Raw genomic sequence first — 16,300 nt, forward strand, 5'->3', positions numbered from 1 at the left:
AAATGGGACTGCCTAGATTCTTCGTTATTAAAGGTTTTAGTTCCTTCAAACAAAGCTTAGAGATACAGCTCATGGCGCTGTCCATTTGAAAGTGGAAATCATTTGGTCTTCAGAGGCTTACGTAAAAGAGCATCCCAAATTCCTGTGATGGCTCCATTGCTGCTGGTCCACTCAGAAGAGAGAAAGTGAAACACAAAGAGCACAGGGGGCAGCACCTGTGGAATGCCCTCAGTACATCTCCCAGGATCAGTATTTAATGATTTGGACAAGGTCACACAGGCAGAACCCTACAAAAAAGTTTCAAGAACTCAAGTCCTGGGTTTTAATTCAAACGTTTTTCTCCTCCAAAGGATCAGTCATGTTTTGAGGGAGCAGTAGCAGTAACACCCCAGAATTTCTGACATTATTTCACTTTTTAGCAGAACAACATGCTCTTCAAAGGAGGCAAAAGGGAAAACTTGACATAAAAAGGCTTATCTTCAGAAATCAGACAAAAGCTTCTTTTAACATTACCTTCTTGTTAGAAAAATAACTTGCAAATAAAAAGCAAAGTAGTTAGGCATGTAGTTGAGAAATTTGTCTTAGTGTCTTAAATTTTTCATAAGAAAAACATCATAGGCACAGAAATCCCCCAAAGAAAATCCATTTTTCTGGAAACAATCTGAACAATTTTATTTTTAAAGTAGCTTAACATTTTTTTCACAACCTGACAAAATTCCTGCAATATAGACTGCATTTAATGAATGCCTTAACTATTGTATTTAAATAGTATTTTTATTTAAGGATTCTGAGCATGATGGTAGATTTCCTTTATGAAACTTATTATCTTAATTTCTGATTCTGTTCTCATGTAGGAAAGCTACACCAAAGCCCTGTTGCTAAAACTACTTTTTCCCTTCAGAACACCCAAGACAAAATGTCCCTCACTTAACTTGGAATGAGTTGCCCAGACAAGCTGTGGGTGCCCCATCCCTGGAAGAGTTCAAGGCCAGGTTGGATGGAGCTCTGAGCAATGTGGTTTAGTGTAAGTTGTCCCTGCCCATGGCAGGGAAGCAAGAACTGGATGATCTTTTGAGATCCCTTCCAACCCAGGCCATTTTATGATTCATTACCATAAAATTAAATGACAATGGAAATATATTTTACTCCTAGATAATTCTCTTTCAGACTGCACTTCTGTAAACAACAAATGCAATATTGATAGAATTCGGTCAGACATAAGAAAGTTGATATTTAAATTTTCCCTAAATCTTGGCTCATAAACCTCAAAAAAAGGAAAAAAAAAAGGAACAAAATCACAGGAAATACCAATTACAGGTTGCAGAGTCCTACAATCTTGTAAATGTTCCCTGCACCAATATATGAGAGAAAGCCTGACTCAAAAAACTGGGAAAAAGTCACAGCAACTTTGAGCAACCCAATATGCTTCCTTAAACCAAAGTCAGAGTTAAAATTATAATTCAGGAAATTTCAGCTCCACTGAGTTCACTCTGTCCCTTCGTGCACAAAGAAGTAAAGTTTTAAAATAAAATTAGCTCATCACCAATCAAAAAGGGACAAGCAGATCCAAGCTACTCTGTTTTCATAAACATGCCTGTTTATGCATCAACAGAAGCTCGAATTGTTCCAGGTTATAATTCCTGGGAGGTCTTAATGCAATTCAGAATCAGGGGTCTGGATGCACCAGATTTAGAAAACTCATGCTAGGGGATTTGTCAGTCACGTTTTATTTACTTCTCTACAAAAGCAATGTCTTGCAATGGTGACAAAACACCAGCCCAGTGGAGCACATGCCAAGCAGGCAGTTTTGCTTGGCTGGCCCCATAACACAAGCAGGCACTCTGTGAGCATCCCCAAGCTCTCACAGAGGCTGCTGCTGTGCAGCATGCTTCTCATCTGCTGCTAATTGGTGTGAGGACACCACGTTCACATTCAGCTCTGGGTGCTCTCCCTAAATCAGACTTATGTCTTCCTTGAAGGAAGGATGCTAGTTCACTTTTATGCTCAAACTCATGTTTTTTACCTTAAAAACTGCCAAATGCTTTTCTTCCATAAACAAAAAAGGTATTGTGTGATTATTGTATGATTCAATCACACATTACTGGATAAAATAGCACTCCACCAGGTAGCAGTTCATTTCTGCCCAGATGCTCACTGAGCATTACACAAACCATGGGTAGGGTACATACTTTAGTGACCTGATCTACCAAGGGGTTTCCATCACACATTAATCACATTTCCTACTGTGTCATGTTTTATAACAGTCTGCTGCTGTACACCACAGCCTACTTTGAGAGTTACACAAGTTGTCCTTAAATCCTACTCTCAGCTTCTCCAGTGAAAACCTAATCCATTATTTATACAACAGGAGAGAAAATGTATTTATATTTCATACTGTTGATGTAATTCCCAAGGGGTTTCTGTCAGAAGAAAAGTATTATTTCTTTCTTTAAATAATTATAATAAAGACAAAAAAAGAAGAATTCTGTTGCTAGGTAAAAACCAAGGAAACCTTAATTTTGGCTGGGAGAAGAGAACGTGGCCATAGGAATTCTGCTGCATATCCCTGAGTACCACAGAGCTCCTGCATGGGGAGGGCAGGAATGTCTGGCCCCAGTAGCAATGCAGTAACTCCCTGGCATATTTCACTTCAGAGTTCCCCTCTCCACTCACGAGGCAGAATAAAGTCTGCCTTGCTCACAGGCAGACCTTGGGGAATCAGCCACACGACAACACAGTCTGCTGGCTCCTCCCTGCCCCAGAGCTCCTTGCTTGGATGGGATGGGACAGGACATGCCCATTGCACAGGCAGCCTCAGTGCCCTGCTTATTCTGCACATTCTCAGTCCTGTGCTGCTCATCCCTTCCCCTGTTTCTGAGGGGAAATTCCTAGAACTGGTCCATTCCCCACTTCAACCCAATATACTTGGGTTTGATTGTGGAAATTAACAAGTTGCTGGATTTAAACTTCTAAATTCATTGGAAAGCTTCTCTCAAAGCTTTTCATCAATGCTATCTGCCATGAGCGGTACAGAGTACAAAATTTAACTTGCTAAATGGGATCTGTTTCATCCAAAATGCTGTCAGCATCATTTTCAGACTGTCCTTCCCCAATGTACCCTCCCCACTTTGCTTTCATAACCAGGAGGATGATTTGCCTCCTCATTTCACCAGATCCCTTTCATGTCCTGCTAAATTCTCAGTATGCTTTTAATGAACAAAGGACTTGTCTCTGACAAGCAACTGTGGACAAGAAATGCATTTTACAAAGAGCTTCCAGCAACCCTTGAGTCAATTCTGATTCTTTGATTCTGTGTGAATTAAGAATAAAAAGCCCATTGTAAGTAGATTGTAACTAATTGCTCCACTCAAAAAAGTAACATATTCCAGGGCTTCAGCTCAAAACTCCTAGGAGTCCCTGAGATTCAAATCAGGTTCAAAGGAAATCTGTATCCCTTTGGTCAGCTATAGAGGTGGAAGCAGGGGTATGAAAAATGAAAAGAATTTTTAAGAAACCAAAAAACAAAAAAATCCAAAGAAAGAAATATTTTTTAGGATTCTTTACTTTCATATAGTCTTTTTGACATATTTCTGGGAGAATGAAAGCATCTGTAACTTTTCCATGAGAAGCAGATTCGCTGTTAGGCAGATATAAGTAACTTTAATAACTCTATATTTCCGCTTTTGAACAGAACAATGTTTGAAGTTTCACATTTTGGTTGAGTCTTCCCCCATGACAAACAATAAATTATATTGCAAATATGAAAAAGCTTGAAATGCTATGAATTCTCATACAATTGACATGATACTATTGTTTAGATGGCAAGCATCCTTGTATTCAAACCTTCATAAAAAGGAAAACTGAAAACTAATTTAAATTTTTTTTCTGTTTTAACTAGAGAGAGCAATTCTTTTGCTTTCTAGTCAACCTATATCTTCAGAAAACTCTCATGGATACACATTTTCAAAGTGGAGTTAGAAATACAGAGACTGCAAATGAGCATGATTTTTACATAAAATACCTAGACAAAGCAGGTCATCTACTGAAACTATCTAGCTATTAAGTAATTTCTCATGTGAGAGATTATAGGTGCTTTTGAGAATTCTAAGACTAGATTTTACTTGCTAAATTGACTGGAAGAGAGTGCTACCACCTATGATTCATTTATTTCAAGTACCTCAGGTAAAATTGAAAGTTCTGGGGAAGTTCTGAAACATTTTCTTTCCATACAAGGAAATGCAAATTCAAGTACAAGCAAATGTTTTCTCCATGTTTATGGCAAACCTCAGATTAAACAAGACATCATTCATGAGATATCAAAAAGAAATAAAGTTTAAATTATCCCAAGTTAATGCTGTATATTTTAAGGTATGAGAAAATACTCCCAGCAGTAGGTTTGGATATGCAGTCCATTGATGGAAGAGCTCAATACTGAGGATAAATGATTTGGTGAACAGGCACACTCTTAATTACACAAAAGTGGATTACAGAAAGTTGATACTGAGGTTTCATAGAGTCAGAGCAAAGGCAGAGCTGCTGGCTGCTGACTCCCAGGAGGCTGGAGCAGGGGAAGCAGTGCCATGGCCTTGGCCTCAGCCACCAAACTCTGCCAGTGGTGTTTCCATGGTTCACATCCAGCCTGACCACCCCGCTCAATTACAGTGACTGCCCTTCTCAAAGGGCACACGTGGGGTTTGATACTGAGTGTCAAATTGATTTTAAGAGATCAAAGGATGCTTTTTCCAGGCCCTGAGGAGCTATCTGGTAAAATCTTTATAAAAGGTACCTCATTGAATTTCTAGAAGATAAAATGCTTTTTTCCCTTTGGGTCAGCACTTGGGCTCAGGAGATTAGCATTAAATACATCCCTGCCCAACAGTGCCAAAGCAGACATATGCACTTAATCACAGATGAATGAGATATTCCTTTTAGCATAAATAAAGGTCTAGACATAATCATTAAACAACAAGACAATATTTGTACCCATACTGACTATGGGGAAATCCCCCATACACTGCAGAAATAGCAAAACTTGTGCTCATTTCATGGAAAACAATCCCCATTTTTACACTGATCCCCTTTTCCTTTCCTTCTCTTCACTCTTTCCTACACTTCCAGTGTGACATGTTTGTGTATGCCTGTGCTATATATTTGCATATTTACAAGCACACATTTCATGAGGTTTTATGGCTTTGGATAGTACAAGTATAAGGGCTTTTCCAGTTCTCCATGTGACTTCCCTCCCAACATTGCAAAGTAGGTAGAAAATTCTTATTCCCCTTTTTACAGGTAGGTAACTGAAGCACAGAAGGAAGGAAAGTCCAAAATTCTCTATATAATTTAGCTCCATAACTCACACCAAATCAGTGGCTGAGCACTATGAATTACACTGACCTTTAATTAGTGAAAGTTTGTCATTTGAAGCCCTCAAAGACCCTCAGGCTTGCTCAAGCTAGAGATACACAGAGATAGGTGCTGCCAATATCTAAAAGCTCTGGGCTTCCCTCCTGTCAGGGCCAACACATGTGCATGCACACACATTCCTGACCATAGAGCAAGAGAATTTGAAGGTTGAACAAGTACAAGGATTACTTTAAAATCTAAACCCCAAATGAATTGAATACAAATACTTTTGCTTTGCAAGTACATTTCTGTGCTATATATACACATGGATTCTTTCACTCATGAACATACTGTGTGTTACAGCCCTTGCTCACAAGCTGCTGCCTGTGGAATCCCATCATGAATATGCAGATAGCACTCCTCCTTCAAGTTAATTCATCAATTACGTGTACAGAAAATAATTTAACTTTTCAATTTAAGAAATTCCTGCATGAATCCTCCTGATGGAAGAGCCCTGTGCAATAACAGAGATGAAGTTCTCTCTATTTTCAACCATGGTCTGCTAAGAAATCAAAAATCTTTGCTTTACAGAAGTTTGGTGTAATTTATTCATAGAATTGTTTAGGATGGGAAAGACCTTTAAAGACTGAGTCCAGCCATTAAGCTAACACCACCAAGCCCACCATTAAACCATGTCCTTAGGTGCCACTTCTACACACCATTTATATGCCTCCAGGGTTGGTGACTCAACCACTTCACTCACCCACTCCAGCTTCTAGAAGCCAATTCTCACAGTTTTAGTCAGGGATTTGGGAACCATGTTGTCACAAATTGCTGCTGTTTATTGGGTGTTTGGTATTCTCTGGATCCCAAACTACAAGATTCTGATTTTTAGCACTAGCCCATAATTCTGTGTCACAAAACTGGAAATAGATTATTTAGAGGGTGTTGATGTTCAGTCTCAAAAATAAAATACATTAAAAATACTGATTTTTAATTTGTCTGAAAAAAAAAAGACATTACAAATACTTCTCTTATAACTAGGAATAATAACAGGAAAGCCTAGACTGACATTAATAAAGTGTGCAATATTCAAGAACTGACAAGACAGAGGTTGATCTCCTTTCAGAGGTTTCTTTTCATCTGTGTTCTGTGGGAGCACTAATCAAATCAATAAAACTTCTTGTAAAAGAACAGGCTATAAATATTCATAGAAAGTAAGTTTCCTTCAAGTCAAAGTGCTGTACTGGAGAGGTGAAGGAGTATTCCAAGAAAGGTCTCTGTATGGATATGGCAGTATTCAATAGCTCACACTGAGTTGCTAAGGCAATTTCTAAAGGAACTGGGTAATGATTATTAAAATATTCTTAGAAGCTTAAACATCAACTCAGATGGCTCTCAGCACAGATTCTGCATTTCATGCAGCTGTCACTTTGCCCAGTAAACAGTATCTACAGCTCATCAGTAGTAGAACTTCTGTGCTTTTTTCAATTATTTCCTTTTTGTTGTTGTTGTTATTGTTTGCATTAATTTTTACCTCTAATTCTTATTCTAACAAAATTGAAACTGCTTCAAAAACCAGAATTCCCACATGCTTATCTCTGAGTGAGATAGCTTCATGGGAGCAGGATGCCAGGCTAACGCAGCTAGCAAAAACATGATGCACTTTAAAGTGAAAAGTTTATATTCCACCCTTTCATTAAACTTTTACTAGCCACATATGCTTATTAAGTGTAAACATATATCAAATATGACAAAGCAACATTCATTCTGCAAAAAAACTTCATTAGCAATGTACTGATGTGTAGATAAAATACATTGTTCCAGATGATCCATAGAAATAAAAATGGTCAATTTTACATGTAGTGACAAAAAACAACCTGATGCCACAACTTTAATGGAAATCTGAAATAACTTTTTTTAGCGTTTGATGGCTTCTTACAATCGTTTAGTTTCCTAGAAACAAGTCTGCATTTTTGTTTACAAATAAATCAATTCTCAGTGGGTGCTGGGTAAAACAGGCTCTTGCTGGCCTCTCCATCCTAGGGACAAGGCAATCCATACGTTTTCCTGCACTACAGAAAACCACCCTGCCTGCACATGTTTCTATCTTCCCTACCAGAAATAAAATGTTGTAGAAGCACTGACAAATTAAGCTATGCCAGACTTAGAGCAATGAACTCTGAACACACCTTGGGGTCAGCGAAGTCACAGATTTAAAACAAGAACTGCAAATCCCATAATCCTGCACTCAGCAGCCTTGGATCAGACCATGACAAGCTGATACAAGTGGTCAAAATGACTGCAGGTAACAGACCTGTAAGGTAAACTACAATCCTCTTTCTGGTTTTAAACTTTTCACACACCCTGTTTCACTTCAAGAGGCCTTTCCCCAAGTCAGTGTTCAAAAATGTAATTATTTTACTTCATCAGTTTTTTCTTCCTGTACCTATCCTTCCTTATAAGCTACACATATACAGCCCATGTATCCAGGGAAATCCTGGCAAAAACAGCAGTCCAGGGCAGATGGGCAGCAGTGACAGAAATACCTGTATATAGATAGAGATATCTATATCAGGATAGAAAAATTCCCCATTTGTACATATTTAAATACAGACTTGTTTAATATTTATAAGACAAATAATAAGAAAGAGAATATGTCTTCAAGAGAAAATATATACACACACATTATTTTGTGCATAAGGTCAAATAGCTGAGTATTTTATTACTACTAAAATGCTTCTCTATGCAGTCCTACCAGCATATTATAAAACAAAAAATGTTACGGTTAAAAAAGAAGGAATATTACCAAGTTTCTAAAATAAAAGGCTCTGAAGATTTTTATTAATATTATTATTTTCTTAAAAAAGAAAATTAATATTTTGCCAGTGAGGTTCATCAGGTGCATGAAGGTGTGAAGTAGCCTCTTATTCCTTGTTATTCTCTTTTTTCTCCTCCAATAATCTTTGGAATTAAGACTAATATAGAATCTTACTAAGAGAAAAAAAATGAAGCACCATGCATAAGTAACTTTCTCTGAATTTCCCCTTTGACTTCCAACTACTTATATGTTACATGCCTGATTCAGCAAAGCAAGTGACATGTTTAACTTTAAAAATGTTTACATTTATCTCTATTGAGGTTAAATAACTGAGCATGAGCATACTAATTGTTTTAGCATATACATCTGCAAAAATGAACAAGCACATCAAAAGAAATTCTGAGCAGATTTTCAACTGATTTTTCAACATTGCCATGACTGAAATCACACTGTCACCAGCTCTTTAATTTCACAGAATTCCACAACATGTAACAAAAGATTTTTGATAAAATGTCATTATCCAAGCAATTCAAGAAAGTGCAATTACAAGACTACAGAAATATTCCGAGGAACAAGAATTGATTTCTGCTTCCAGAGCTTTCAGTTTTCAGTGACTTTAAACGATGCAGGTGTGTGGGATTTTCCTCTGCAGAGGAGGATGAGCCCTCTGTGCCTCACCAGCACCCCAGCAATGCCTTTTTCACTGAGAGAAGGGTCTTGCCATGCCTCTTCCATGTCTCCATCCAGACACTTAGTGAGCTGCCATTGCAGACATTCTCACTGATTCTTTGGCTAAGAGCAGTCTAAAGATAGGCATCTACAGAAAAGAAGTTTCTTATAAAAGTTTATGATTCTAAACAGGAGTTCCTAACAGAGAAGCAATTGAACGTAAAATTTTCTCTGTGCATGTTGTGAAGCCATTTAAATTATTATTGTCAGGCAGTGCAAAATAAATTCCAAATGTTTTTGCTTTTAGTACACTGAAGTATTTTGTTTATATTCCCTGCTTGCTTTTGAAAAAAGCCAGTACGATTTACAGGAATTTCAGTGCATAGCAAAATTGTGAGCAATTATTACCTTTACACCTTTTTTAAAAGTATATAGGCTGTGATTTTTCTTTTACAAAGCAAGTGGAATCTTTAGAAGTCTCTAATCACCTCACCTGCACATATGAAAGTAGTTCAAATGGGGATAGAATGCTTCATGAGACAGAGAAGAAGACTTTCAGCTAAAGATCTCATATTTATAAAATCTTGTATTCCAGTTTATGAGGGAAAGAAACACTAAAACAAAAATCTATAAAAGTTGCCTACATGTAAAGATACTTCCCAAGCATTATTCCACTTCTTTTCCTACCCTCCAAAGCCCTCAGCTGGAATATAAATAGGTAAGCTATTGTGGACTGAGCCATCTGCCTCTACAAGCACAGCTCTGGGGCTTGTTTGGACTATGGGATATGTATTCACCCTCCTCTAGACCAGTGTGGAGTATGGTCTCAGACCAATCACACCAACCTAGAGTAATAAAAAATAAAAGAAATATTGAGCAAAGGGAAATCAAAAGGCAAACAACTGGAGCATCTGACCTCAGATCACCAGCTCACATATTTAATGATTCTCACCATCATGGCTGTGAGGCACAAGGTACAGCCTCCCTCTTCCCTGGTCTTCCCAAAAGACCCCCAGGTATTCCCCCAACCCCAGCTTTAGATCCCAGTTCAGACTATCAGCCTTCTGTCCTATTTAAATCTAAATTCCTTGAGGGCATTTCATACCATGCAAAGTCTGAGAGCACACCTGAGAGCAAATGATGACCCAGGGAAGACACCAGAAACAAATGAAGCCCTGGATTGCATCACCACTGCCAGACAGTAAAGTGAAGGCAGAAAAGGAGAAGGAATGGCCTTTGAGGAGTACATATTGATGTACTTCAGTATAAAAGTTTTAAGTTTAATGGATGAAGGTTTGATCTAGCTCCTACTTTGAATAAATAGTTCTGCCAATTTGAAATCACAAAAGCTCCATTTACATTTTTCTGTCTCTCCTTAAGCGACAGTACATGTTCTGAAAGCCACAGCTCCCTTTTCATCAAAAGCACAATATCTCTTTGAACTGAAAAACAAGTTAAACATTTTCTTGAATATACAACAATATTATTTCTCTTCCCCTAAAACATGAAAGTACATATGGAGATATGGACAGCACAGCAATTATTCAAGCTAAGGACAATAAATCTTAATGACTTTTAAATAGAATTGTCCCTGCACTGAGAAGACACATTAATTACAGCATACCCTGTGCTCTTTTTCAGCCTTTTAAGGTGGATTAAAAAAGGTAAGAACAGTAATACTTATATATATTCTAAGAAGAGCATTAATAGCATTTTCAGCAGATAGCACATATTGATGTTAATTTTTCTATGGTTATTATCACACTCTGAAACGTGTTTCAGAAAATAACATCTGCCAATTAGACCCACTGAAGGTCACTACTACTCTATTACCACCAGAATTAAAAAATAGTAGATCAGGCTCATCCTTAATTATAGGGGAAGCTTTATCAACATTTTAGCTACTGTGAATTCCATATAGGGTCAGTTTGGAAAAGAAAACGTATAGAATTTAACATTTCCCATTATATATTTCAGGAAAAAAATCTATATAGAGAAAGAAATCTGCGCTCATTTTCTTTAAATGCATTTGTATTTTCACTCAGAAACTATTTGCCAGAAAACAAATTTAGATGCCATCTTCTCCCTCCAAATATTCTCATTTATTTAGGAACGTGTGATCCTGAAAATCTACATAAGCAAGAATCTCTATACTAAAGGCTATCTAAGAAGTCAAATGCTGAAAATTAGTTCCTTCAATTTTTTGGGCAAATAGCAACAGCTGATTTTGCAGAAGCCTTCTTTACAACTGCAATATATACTTCCCCAATATTACTTGCTCTATACTCAGCTTGAACAAGGAAGTTAGAGTTACTATCTAGTGTCCAAATATGAGAACAAAATTGTCTCCTATTTTAAATATGACTCCTAAATGGAATTAGCATGGAAAGATATTACTCAAAATATTTTGCAACTCCAGCTGCTTTTGCTTATGGGATCTCACTTTCCTCAAGCAGCCAGAATGGAACCTAACTGGTGTAACTGGGAAAAATTGTTACTGTTTTAAAAATATCCCACCCAATGCCTACATACATTTATTTATGCTGCAATTGTCTGATTCCAGTGGAGACTATTCACCAAGAGAATACCATAATCCTCAGATTATAAGAATTAATTTTCCAGCAAGGAATTAAGATATCAAACTGAAGCCTAAAAATTTTTAGCTCACTTTAACCAGGACCTTTTTTGGGGGCCCAGAAATATTTGTGAAAGCATTTTGTCAGTTAGTTAGGTATATCTTGCAGCTTAATCTGTCAACACAAAAACGGGGCAGGGGGGGAAATATTTGTTGCCATTTTGCATTTTCAGTATGGCTCTGTGACTCTTGGCAGGAAAAGAGCCATCAAATGAATTATTTATGTTTACACACCAACAGATGGAAGCTAAATGACCAAGCAATATGTGCTGGCAGCCCAGAAAGCCAACCATATCCTGGGCTGCATCAAAAGAAGTGTGACCAGCACCAGCGTGATCCTCCTCCTCTACTCTGCTCTGGTGAGACCTCACCTGGAGCGCTGCATCCAGCTGGGGGTCCCCAAAAGGGGGATGTGAAAGTGCTGGTGCAAGGCTAAGGAGGCCATGGTCAGAGGGCTGGAGCACCTCAAAAATGTAAACAGGCTGAGAGAACTGGGAGTGTTCAGCCTGGAGAAGAGAAGGCCTGAGGAACAGGTTGTCCAGAGAAGCTGTGGATACCCATCCTTGGAAGTGTTCAAGGCCAGGGTGGATGGGGCTTTGAGCAACCTGGGCTAGTGGACCATGTCCCTGCCCATGGTGGTGGTGTTGGAAGGAATCAGATGATCTTTAAAGTCCTCTCCAACCCAGGCCATTCTATGAGTCTATAAATTACATGTCTATTCATACTCCCAAACTGGGATTCAGTGCAAATCTTCTGATTCCTTTCTTTAAGTGATCATGAACAAACATTATGGTGTTTATCATCTCACATTTTAAATTTTGCTACATCAAAATCAAAATATCTTGAGGCTCTCAGCTGGCTACCAAGACATTAATCAAACCCCTACTGCATCCTAGGTATTTAAGTTAGAATAATTTAAGCATTTAAGAATTTAACAAATTTTTTCCCCAAAATAAGACTGAAAAACTACTGTCCTCTGTATCTGTAGTCCAACATATGCTAGCCCCAGTCAAAAGGAAGAATTCCTGGGACCTAAAGGTTTTCCAAAAACCTGTAGTTTCTAAAATCATTCTAAAGTAGTGTTTTTGTATTCAAATCATAACAAAAGAAAGGAAACAAAGAGGATAACATCCCACACTATAAGAATTATAAATGCATGAATGGCCATAACACTTATTCCAGCAGGGACTGCTGGTAATTTGAGTTCCTTGATACCTGAACCCTAGAGCACTACATACATTAAAATTATGAACAATCAGACTAGAAATATTTTCTCTAAACAATTCTACTCTAATTTAATTTATACATAGTTCTACGATTTAGAAGAATCAATACAGATAAAAAGTTTGGAACCTAAATAAATCCTTAATGAAATGCCTACACATGGACAAAATATCTACAGATGGAACCTTTTCTCAAAAGAAATACTATTCTCAAATTCATCCTTCAGCAGAATAAAATGGGTAAGGATGCCTTCTAGAGGAAGGCACGCAGGTAAAGCTGAATGATCCAGAGCTGCCTCTAATTGAAATAGCCATTATGAGAACAAGTAGACCTAGGACTCTCATACAACCACACTCAGGAAACAGAGAGGACATGAAAAGATTCTACATAATAGTATCATATTCTTTTCATGTCTTCAATTATACTAATGTAGCATCCACACACAAAAATTAATTAGGTGCAACAGATGTGCCTCTCCTTGTTACTTGTGTCAAGAAAATTGCTTCAGAAATTAGCTCAAGCTAAATCAAAGTGTTCCAGAAATACAGTAACAGTAGCTCTTATGAATTCATATTGCTGCATTTATCAAAGCAAACAAGAAATGTCCTTCCAAAAAGATAGTAAGACTAAGTTTTGAGCACTCTTTCCCTGAGTATTCACTTATACAGGTTACAAATACATGCACACTATAATGAAAACAGACCAAATCATGAGTCTCCATAAAAAGAGTCAGTCTTCTATCTGTTGAAGTGAAAAAGAGGAATCAAATTTAAACATCAGAATCTTCAATGGTATATAAAACTCCTCAAAAAACCACCAACATGTACTGGACACACTTCTGAAAGTGAAATTTCAGGTTGCCTGTGCTGATGAGATGCCTCAGAAGTGGGGAAAGACAATATGTTGATGATGAAGCACAAACGACCTTCCCTATCTTGAGAAGACTTTTGCCAATTAAAATGTAAATCAGCTACCAGAATAATATAACCATTTTCAACAAATATCTCTAAAAAATTATCTGCCTTTGAGGTTAAATATATTTTCCAGTAAGTATTGACCGAAAAAAAAAAGTAAAAAAATTTAAATTATATATTTTTCTCTTTCTAAATAGGCAATGCTTCTTCCAATTCAAGCAAAGAACACAGTGACCTGAAAATAAGTGTGTGCAGTTCTAGAGAGGGAGTAACTGGCTCTATATACCAAAATTATTTCCCTGCACATCTTTAAAAAGGCTACTGGATATGACTAAGCCACTTGATGCTACCTCCTCTATCCTGAACAATAGCCTCCAGATGCTCATTTTCATATATCAGTAGAACTGGAGGGGAAAAAATATATATCATAACTGTGATACTGTGATGTCTGCAGTGGAGAAATACAGAGGCCGGAATTGAAGTTTCCATGGAGCCCTCTTCAGCTGAAAACTCCACGGTGTGCCTCAGCTGCATGGCTCAGCCCTGTGCTCATAAAGCCTTGGTACGCACTGCAGAGTCCTAACAAACATCCAGGGCACTGCCAGTCTTCCCTGCTGCTTCCCACTGCTAACCATCATTTTGGTCAACTGAGAATCTACAGATTACCACACAATTTAGATTAGGAAATGCAGGTTTCCACATAAAAATATCCCCATACCCAAAGTTTTCTCTGTTGAGTACATAATCTTTGCACATGGTAGCATTTAGCCAACAAAAAATTAATTTCTTACTTGGCATCAATATTCTTGGATGCAGGCTTGCCTGTAACAATGGTGCAAGACTAGGAGAAACTTTGCTCTCAAACCAGCTTGAGAGAAGGAACTTCAAATCAATTTTTTAGGATGGAACTAAAAGCTACACACTTCTTTAAGCAGCTCATGTTTCCCTTTTACTATCACTCATTTTAAAATCCTAGCACTCTTAAGCAGACTCAAGAACAAATATCGCCCTGCAAAGTTAATGTCATGCATATGAAAAATACAGACCTTGAAACTGAATGCATACCCTCGCCTTTGGATTGTCATGTAATAAAATTAAGAATATAAATTATAACACAACTTCTTCCTGTAAGAGCTCCCTGATGAACAAAATCAGCTATTCAAAATTTCTCCGGGTTTTTTGTGACAAAAAGTAAGCCAGACATGCTGCTAACTCAATTCCTCTTTTTCAGGGAAGCCACAAGTGGTGTCCTTCTGCCCCACTGCATTTCTCAGCTGGTACAAAGGCTACATCTGCTCACTCACCATCCTCAGATGTTACTCCCCACAACTGCTTCTGGCATCAGCTACCAGCTACCCCTGTGCTGCTCGTTATCTTCTATAAAATGGATGAGGAATTGCATCTTTTATAGAAGTGACATGAGATGTCCCAGCTGAAGAGCCTTGAAACTTCAGAACATGATGAGCAAGTAAAAAAAGGCAGAAAATTCTTTTCACCTACAGTTGCTGAGTTAATTTTCTTTTCTCCCACACTTCTTTCATAACACCCCCTGCAGAGAAGTCTGACAAACTCTTGAACCCCACAGAATTTAGCTCCAATAAAACCTCTCTGACCAAAACCAAGACCAGGATCCAGTGCTCAGCCAGAGGCACTGACCACAGTATGAAACCTCAGCAAAGTTGCTAAGACATTCTCTTCTAGAAGATGAATAGATTTAGTTTTTCTACCAGAGATTAGACCTGCATAAACTAGATCCTGGCTGGGCCTCCCAAGACTCTTGAAAAATCCCTCAGAGACATTGCATAACACTTCACTGTTCTCAAAGGGACCGATGACATGCATCCAAGATCACTGTGCTATCACTCACACTACAAATCAGAAACTCCAGCTCACCTGTCAGCCAAGAGCTACAGAAGGACAAAACTGCAGAGCATAAAGTGCTTTCACCCTCCCACCACTCAGGGAAATAGCAGGGTAAAGAGAAGACCAAAATGGCACCACATCAACACTGCAAGTCACAGGTCAGCATTGGTGCAGACATTTGGCTGTGAAATCATCAGTCACCCCAGTTCAGACTGGAACTTCAGGTACCAGAGGTTTCAAATCAGTCTCTACTTATATATACACCAGCTGAGGGAATAATTTTTGTCTTTGCATCCCAGAGACAAATACATTCAATGGACTTTATACAGCCACTACCAAAGTGTATCAGGTGAACGTAAACTAACACATAAAACATCATCCAGAACATGATCTTAGGCATGAAATGCATGTAAGAGAGCTCTGATTTTTCACAGCTGTTCAGCCTCTCTCCTGTTTGCAGGAGAGCAACCAATTTGAAGAGAAATTTCTGTTTGAACAGAAGCTGTTAACATACACTCGTTTGTCTGGAGGTGGCTACAGTAAGTGACCATTAAAAGGTAAAGCCATAGATTTCTTGGAGAGATGCCAACACATACATATATTTAAAAGACCTTAATGCAAACACATATGTATAAGCATATGTTTGTACCTTTAAATATATATTACTTGTGCCATCAGGAAAAAAAGAATTTTGTTGTACACAGATTGCATCCTACTGTTCTTCCCATGGCATAGCTGAGCCATCTGATTGTAGCCAAATACCAAAAGTCTTCATATTCTTACATACAAAGACATTTTCTGAAGGTCTTTCACTGCTCCATTTAAGTTGTT

At 38.0% G+C, this 16,300-nt stretch overlaps 1 protein-coding gene across 4 annotated transcripts in view; it reads right to left on the reverse strand.

Moving 5' to 3' along the window:
* Positions 1-16,300, reverse strand: part of KCNK2 (potassium two pore domain channel subfamily K member 2) — a 130,668-nt gene that overhangs the window by 27,772 nt on the left and 86,596 nt on the right. The gene's annotated exons all lie outside the window — the stretch shown is intronic.

This window comes from Zonotrichia albicollis, chromosome 3 (assembly GCF_047830755.1).
Source record: "Zonotrichia albicollis isolate bZonAlb1 chromosome 3, bZonAlb1.hap1, whole genome shotgun sequence".
In the NCBI taxonomy this organism is placed as follows: Eukaryota; Metazoa; Chordata; class Aves; order Passeriformes; family Passerellidae; genus Zonotrichia; species Zonotrichia albicollis.